Raw genomic sequence first — 8,380 nt, forward strand, 5'->3', positions numbered from 1 at the left:
CTGAGCTCCTGAGAGGGACCCATTGTTACGCAAATGTTTGTAGAAGCAGTCTGCATGCCTAGATGCTTGAATTTATACAGCTGTGGCCATGGAAGTGATTGGAACACCTGAATTGAATTATTTGGATGGGTGAGTGAATACTTTTGGCAATATAGTGTAGCTTCTAATGGTTATTTTCTTCAGGGCGGCCTGTTAAATTAATCAAAGATCTATGTAATTTGACATGACATGTTAAGATCATCTTAGGGTGAGAGCATTTATGACACAGCTAAGGCTACCAGTTAAAATGCTAAGAAGAAATAAAATCGTAAACTGGGAACATTATGGAGCAGCATGGTGGTTTGGAGGTTATCTGTCACCAGAAAGAAAAAGTGTTTTGAGCTTTTAAGCTTTGTGATTCATGATTTACTAGAATGCTGCTCAGCTGATCCTGAGTTGTAGACTTTGCTCTCAGACTTAGCTTCCAGGATGAGCACAAAGTGGTCTGCTTTCCCAAGGACATGGTCTTAGATTTCACACCAATCTCTGGATATTGTGGCTGCATATCCAGTATAAAAATGTATCATAAAAAGGATTTTGCTAATTTTTTTATTTATTTTTCTAAAGCAGTTATCTATGTAGAGGTTGTGGTGTTTGTTAGTGACTCACTTCCACTGTTCATTACATTTTGATAATTTCATCTTTTCTGGGACAGTTGACACCTTTTTTCAAGAATGATGGAATTTACCTGAATATGTTTGGAACAAAACTCTTCACCTCTCTACAATCAAATCATCTGTTTACTCAAGGACAAGATAAAAGCTGACTTACAGGAGGAGGAGCACAACACAATTTAGCCGAGACCTTGGAGGAGAGCTGCCTCAGCCTGAAACCTGTGAGGAAGATCCTCTACACTGAAAAAAATTATTCTTTGGATTTACTTGATTTTAATGTGTACATCGGTCCCACATGATAAGAATGTGGATGAGTGACAACATTTCCCTCATTTTCTCAATGAATTATCACTTCTTGAACCAAAATATTTCAATCATGTTCAGGCATTTAAAATAATCAAGTTAAGTTAACTTATTTTTAAGCTACTACAATTCAACCTGGAGAGACTCGCATGGAGAGAGAGGGAGACGATTGCAAGGTTTATTGTCAATATTTCTTTGGCGCTCGGGCCCCGGCGGAGGACATGCAAGCTGAACCACTGTGAGCATGAAAGTCCGGCATAGGGAGATAGATGCTGGATATCTTCCACCCCAGGACCCGAACCTGGTGGCGGAGTCATACGAAGGAAGGAGATACCGAGGACCTTGAGACACCGGGTGGAGATGGGGAGGTGGTGGGATGCAGCTTGCTGGCGAACAGGGAGAGCCCAGGGAGGACAGTCTTATATCTGGATCTGGACGGTTGATGAGCGATTGGTCACACCTGGTGAGTCTGCCATGTTGAATTTGCGGCTAGCCTTCATTTCAACCTGGAGAGACTCACACGGAGAGAGAGGGAGACAATTGCAAGGTTTATTGTCAATATTTCTTTGGCGCTCGGGCCCCGGCGGAGGACATGCAAGCTGAGCCGCTGTGAGCTTGAAAGTCCGGCATAGGGAGATAGATGCTGGATATCTTCCCCCCAAAAAGGGAGCCGGGGCCGAGCTGGCGAGGGACTGGCTGGAAGGTGAGGAAGGAGCCTGTGAGAAGGGTTGCCCCCCCAAAAAAAGAAACCCTCAAGACAGGCTTCCATTCTGAAATATCATTTGAAGAGAGAAAGGGAGAGTGAGCCCGCCTGGGCTGCAGGAGAAGTGAGCCCGCCTGGGCTGCAGGAGAAGTGAGCCCGCCTGGGCTGCAGGGGAAGTGAGCCCGCCTGGGCTGCCAGAGGAGAGAGAGAAAGGGAGAGTGAGCCCGCCTGGGCTGCTAGAGGAGAGAGAGAAAGGGAGAGTGAGCCTGCCTGAGCTGCCAGAGGAGAGAGAGAAAGGAAGAGTGAGCCCGCCTGGGCTTCCAGAGGAGAGCGAGAAAGGGAGAGTGAGCCCGCCTGGGCTGCAGGGGCGTGAGCCCGTCTGGGCTGCCTGAGGAGAGAGAGAAAGGGAGAGTGAGCCCGCTTGGGCTGCCAGAGGAGAGAGAGAAAGGGAGAGTGAGCCCACCTGGGCTGCAGGGGAAGTGAGCCCGCCTGGGCTGCAAGGGAAGTGAGAGAAAGGGGAGAGTGAGCCCGCTTGGGTTGCCATAGAGATAGAAAGCCCCCTTTTGCTGCTAGAGAGAGAGAGAAGCGACAGTTAGAGCTGAAGGACTCAACCACCAGTAAGTGATGTGAGAGCTTACGTAGAAACTGAGCAAGCGCTGAGCAGCGAGCACGGATTGAAGGTCTGGACGGATGTAGGAGGAGTAGAAGGCCAGGAGAAAAACGCTTGAGAGGAGTGCTTTAAGGTACGGAGAAAAGGGGGACGACCGCAGGGTTAAAAGAAGGCTCTTAAGAATAGAGAGAGTGATGGGTTTTTTCTTCTGAGTAGAGGGACGTTGCCCGGAGGGAGCGTCCTCCAGTCGCTCCGGAGCGACCCCCCGCTCCTCAATCCCCCACTGGAGCAGTCCACCCCCGCCCGAGCCCTTGAGCGCACGCGTAACGCGGGCAGCGCGGAGACTGTGAGGTCCACCGGCAGCCGCGCCCGACTCATGCAGGGCCAGACGGGAATGGCGCCCCTCCCCGGCCTCGGAGGGTCGGAGAAGGAGGGAGAGAGGAAGGGGGCCGACGGAGCAATCGGAGGAGCTGCGCCAGGCAGGTCCACACGTCGCACCGGGCTTTTCCAGAGGACTGCACTTAGGGGGACGAAGGCGAGCCGAAGCTGCCTGCGACTGCCCCAGCCGCGGAGACGCGGGCGTCTCCGATCTGCCATCGAGCTGGGGAGGAGAGTGCTTAGCCATGCCCTTCAGGAGGAGTTTAATGCATGGTTAGAGAACAGACTCGGGCATGGGCCCAGATGATAGAGGTTTGCATGGAAGTTAATGCCAGCTAGGAGGGAACGAATATGAGGGAGCTTGAAACAGCGCTGGTCGAAGCAGTATTTGATAAAAGCTAATATAGTGGGTATGGAAACTGGGAGGAGGGGTGACTTAACGGCCGCACAGAATTTAGCAAACAGGCGCCAAGCAAATGAATAGGATCGCTGAGTGGAAGGAGCGAGACCGGATCGAATATAGAAACGGGCTGACTATAGGAGCGGGAAAAGCGACGGGGATGCTACTGCAGGGCAAGGTCCTCTAGGTCTGGGCATTGGGTGGGAGAGGATTCGGCTGATGGGCAGTGGCGACGGAAGACCTGGAATTTAGAACATTTAGAGAGCATCCGCGAGGAGGTTAGAGTGACCCGGGACATGGCGAGCAGACAAGACAGAGTTCGCCAGATCAAACAGGCGAGATATGAAAGAACGACCTTGGGGAATAATACGGATCGCAAAATTAAGGTGGCCCAACAGAGAGAGGAGCTGGCGTTTTGAGACGAACTCAGCGGATACATAAGCCTGAGAAAACTCCCGGATGCGGGCAAGTTTATCTTCGGGAAGAGAAGCAATCATCAGATCTGTGTCCAGAGTGATCCCTAAAAACTCTAGCCAGGTTGCGGGACCCACAGTGTTCTCATCGGATAGAGACACGCCCACACGGAGAAAGAGCTGGCGGAGCTTGGCAAGAGAGGGCCCTGGAGACGGGGAAGGGGCGTCTTTTTTTTTTAACTTAATACTCTTGCGCAAGTTTGAATGTTTTTGATTCATATTGTGCATTTCAGGAGGTCTGTGATCATTCAAAGAGGCACCACTGAGAATGCTGTGATGGTGATAACAGAGCTGAACTTTGACTTTAAGTGCTGGATCAAACATCTGTTGATTATTAAAACTGCTACGCCCAACGTACGGCTCGAACCCACAACCCTGAGATTAAGAGTCTCATGCTCTACCGACTGAGCTATCCGGGCTCACTGTACGGTGAGCCGGCTGGAGGAGCGGAGGGGGCCGGCTTAACGGAATGGAGGGACAGAATGCGCTACGATGGCCGACAGCCGAGCAGGAGAAGCATGGGGTTGCGCCATGTTACCAGGAGCTCGGTGTCCAGGACGGACCAGTCCAGGCTAACACCCGAGTGTGACAGAACAGAGGCGGCTTTAGAGGAGAACGCCTTGTGGTAATGGTAAAATAGGGACCGGCCGTATTTTAGGTTGAGATCGGCAATCAGAGCGAGATAAGACACTGCATGAAAAGTGGGATTTTCGTCAGTATGCGGCACTGTAGATTGTCGTGAAATTTCAGGTTTACGGCTGTTTACGGCAATTTGCAGGCAATGCAGAAAACTGCCGTGAATTTGCCGGAAATTGACGTGGGCCTGGCTTGGCAGTCATCCCCCTATGACCCCCCTGCTCCTAATTCTAGGGGAGGCTATACAAATGCAAATCAGGGTTGCAGGGGGAGTTATATCCCAGGTGAGATTTTTCTAAAAGGTAAAATCTCTGGTACAAATAGATCAGGCTAAGTATAGCCTAATTATAGACTCTTACATTTTAGCTTGAATTGATTTATTTAATGAAAGTATGCTAGATTAACTACTGTGTATGTCATTAGCAATGGCAAATGTTATGTAAAAAAAGATACACAGAATCAGAATTAGCTTTTTTGGCCAGGTTGGCGTAAACAAACAAGGAATTTGTCCCTGGTTAATCTTTGCTCTCAAAGTACAACACTCAACTATAACATAAAAAATACAGAACAGTAAGAATAGAATTAAGGCTACACATAAGATTAAGACGCTATGGGTGGGAATGCAATTGCCTGGAGGGGGAGTGCAGCTGGGAATCTCTGCTTTCTTGTTGTCCCTGTCATCCTAGAGCTCAACCACTGTGCATAGTGGCATGACTACAGTGATCTTTTCTTTGGTCTTACTTAAATGCACAGTGGATGTATTAACATCCACAATATTAATGAATGCTTTTGGATTTTCTCTCTCAAACTCCATTTTTGAAATAGCGCCTTCTGTGGTCATAATACTATGAATGATAGTTGCAATGTTCACAGAAGCGCCGAGGTCTTTCCTTCCATCTTGGGACTTCCATCTTTCAACAAACAAGAGTTTCACAGGCACACCTTTTTTATATCATAGATGCGAGCCAGGGCGAGCTTGTCTCGCGAGTCCTTCCGTATAACAATAACCTCGCATGTGATTGGAGGAGCCCGACGAGCCTTCTACTCCTCATCACGTGAGAGGTCATGGCCACGGCTACTTGCACGACTAGCATATAAACATTATCGTACCTAGCTAGCTCTCAGACCTTCATCTCCAGTTCCTGTGGTTTTGCTGCCTTGTCTACACGCTAGTAAGGATTTTTGCTACAATGGCTGGACGGCGTCTCGCATTTAGCTCTCCCGCCTCAACTCCTCTGGTTGAACGCGACCAACTTCCAGCCAGTCCGCAGACAAGAAACTGTTGGTGGCCATCAGCGGACTGTCTCGTCAGTAGAGTCGGGTTGCTACTGGCATGAACGAGCAGTTCAGTGCCGTTAACTCCAGGTTGCTGTCCAGAGGCTAACTCCAAGAAAAGAAGACGGGTGCACAATCCTAAGATTGGGGTAAGAATATGTTTGATGACTGCTAGCTAAGCTAAACGTACTATAAAACCACGCCTTTGTTGGTAGCCCAAGCTAAAAGTAGCCTAGTAGCCTTGCAAAAGAACAACAGAAGCAGTGTAAGTTTCTTTATTAAAGTAATCTTGTAATTTACAGGAAGCCGTACGCCGACTTCACAACTCGGAGACCAATACTAGGCGCTACGATCCGGAGCAAGGGTAAGATTGAAATAATATGCTTTCATTCTTCTGTATAAGGAAATGGACACGTTAATAGATACCGATCTTAACTGTATAATTTGTTTTCACAGGCTAAACTCTCCTCAAAACGAGGCCGTCACCTCTTTTTTGTCCAGATTTACACGATGCTGATAATGACGAAATTGTGTGTAAGTAACTTCTTTTTTTTTTTTTTTTACTGGTTCTCCTTCCTTGCTTGATGTTACTGTGACTTACGTTTGATTTTTATTAATTCCACTCTCATTTAAAAAAAATTCCAGCGGCCTGTAAGACGTACTATGAAAGCATACGCCGGAGTTTCCGATATAACCAGCCAGGACTTGCAGAGCAGGCGGAAGCTGCGAAGATTTCAGCTCGGAGTAGGTCGAGAAGAAAGAGGGTAAGACTTTTTTGTTGACTATTTTTCAGATGCATTGATAGATGTGTTGTGTCCATACGCAGTGCATAGCACAGTGCTGATTGCCTTTATTTATTTGTTTTTTACAGCTGTTGGAAGCGAGACAGAGTGTGCTAGTAGCGGCCGAGGAGGAACTCTGGAAGTCCGCTACAGTAGACCTGATGTCCGACGAGGAAGACGGCACTGTTGGCGGGGTGTCTGGATGGATAGTTCGTTCTCCCTCCTTCCGTAGCCAGGACCTCTCCGAACTCTGTACTACGTTGCAGTCGCAATTGGAGGGGACTCCGAAGTACACGGCGACCCACCATAAGCGTCTGCAACACGGCCAGCCCTTGCACAGAACGCCGCCAGTCACCTACTGCTCCGAGGCTGCAGAGCGGCAGTTCACACAGTTGTAGCCAGGATTTTGGGTACTCTTTTTGACTCTTTGTCAGCTACCCATACATGTTGTGTGGGCAAATCTCCTGTGTGTGTGTGTGTGTGTGTGTTTTTTTTTTTTTTTTTTTTTTAATAAAGCTCTTTCTTTGCATAAACGTGTTTCTGGTAAATGTTCCTTGCCTCAGTAAATTCAATCATGTCGTGTAGTAGCCTACATAAGAGAACAATGATATACAGCATAATAGCATATAAATTAAATAATAAATATATAATAATAATATATTAAATATATATATTATAATAATAAATATAATTTATTATTGGGGTTTACATTTGAGCCTGCCTACTGGTAGCTCTGCCAACCAATCACGAGTGATTTTACTTGTTTGAAAAGTAGTGGTTTCATCCAATCCTGAGTAAGGATATTCAGCGCTAGGCGCGCGGTTTCTGCATTCATATGCTAATTAGAGCCGTGAGCATGGTTCGTTCCCGACAATTTGTGGCACCGACAAACGCCACGTTCGCAGGCTGTAAATTGTCGTTAACTGCCGAAAATTAGGGAGATTTTCGGGCGTTTACAGGGACAAAAATCCCACTTTTCATGCAGTGAGAGTCCAGCTCGACTCGGCGCGCGGGATAAACAGAGCAAATAACTAGGGTTGGCAGCTGAAGCCTCATGAGCTTCCACAGGGTTCATCTGATTGTGCCAGAAAATGAACCAAAGTTTCGGGCTTTGAAACCACACAGAACAGCGACATGGGGTGGTGCACTGCAAGTATCATCTGCTTCAACCAGCCTCGTTGTCCTTGTTATACTTTAACAAGTAGAAAATAAAAAGCGTAAAAGAAAAAGAAAAAATTGTGATTTATATGAGAAGTGCTTGTGTTACATTGTGACTAATAAGTATAAGTAAGTGAGAGGGGGGTGTGCTTATGATGACATTAAATGAAATACAGCTCATTAGGTAAACATGCATTGATACTCTAAATGCTATAGAACTACTAGCCACCGTACCTTGAAACCTTTATCTTCCCCAATGGAAAATGGTTGCGCATCCATTACAATCATATCCACCATTCGCAGTCAGAGCTTCTGATGTGCCCGTTGACATGCAACTCGAAATCATTGATTTGCAGTGTGATGTAGAATTGAAGGACAAATTTGCCTCTGTGGGATTGGACACGTTTTACAAGTATCTCCTACCAGGCTATCCTAAATTGACAGCACTGGCTGCAAAAATGTTGTCCATGTTTGGGACTACCTATCCTTGTGAGCAAGTTTTCTCAGTAATGAACATTAATAAAACGAAGCTGCGCTCAAAGCTCACACATAAGCACTTAAATGACATTCTGGAACTGGCTGCTACTCAGGACATGATGCCTGATATTGATGCACTTGTGCAGGCTAAAAGATGCCAAGTTTCAGGGGCAAATACTGAGCAAGACTAAATCCTATGGAATGCTGCTTTCAACGTTGCACTATAAAAATAAACGACTGCGAATATTTGCTGTAGTAATTGCTGTGAAAGTCAGTGCTAGTTTTGTTGAGTTAAATATTATTTCTTATGCATGCCACATATGTTATCTATGTGAGTTTTTTTTATATGTATACAATTTATGCATTAACAAGGAAGGGGACAAATTTACTTTATCAAGTGTCTGTTTAAAACAGCTGCCACTTAAGATTTCAAGTGTGTGGAGTCAATTCATGTGTTCAGAATTGCTTCCTTGATGTGGAAAATGTATTTTAAATCAATTCATTTCTAAATTTCGATGTGTTTGATGTATTT

The 8,380-nt window shown here is 46.5% G+C and overlaps 1 long non-coding RNA gene and 1 other non-coding gene across 3 annotated transcripts; one reads left to right on the forward strand and one right to left on the reverse strand.

The window, feature by feature from the left end:
* Positions 1 to 3,866: 3,866 nt before the first annotated feature.
* trnak-cuu (transfer RNA lysine (anticodon CUU)) lies at positions 3,867 to 3,939 on the reverse strand. Its single transcript has one exon. It is a non-coding gene; the product is annotated as a tRNA-Lys (tRNA).
* A 1,058-nt stretch (positions 3,940 to 4,997) lies between these two features.
* Positions 4,998 to 6,834, forward strand: LOC142384135 (uncharacterized). 2 transcript variants are annotated; one of them, XR_012770022.1, is made up of 5 exons: positions 4,998 to 5,580; positions 5,734 to 5,795; positions 5,888 to 5,965; positions 6,077 to 6,195; positions 6,303 to 6,834. It is a non-coding gene; the product is annotated as an uncharacterized LOC142384135 (long non-coding RNA). The 2 variants fall into 2 exon arrangements; XR_012770021.1 differs by having other exon boundaries at positions 4,998 to 5,795.
* The last annotated feature ends 1,546 nt before the right edge of the window (positions 6,835 to 8,380 follow it).

Source organism: Odontesthes bonariensis, chromosome 1 (assembly GCF_027942865.1).
Source record: "Odontesthes bonariensis isolate fOdoBon6 chromosome 1, fOdoBon6.hap1, whole genome shotgun sequence".
NCBI lineage: Eukaryota > Metazoa > Chordata > Actinopteri > Atheriniformes > Atherinopsidae > Odontesthes > Odontesthes bonariensis.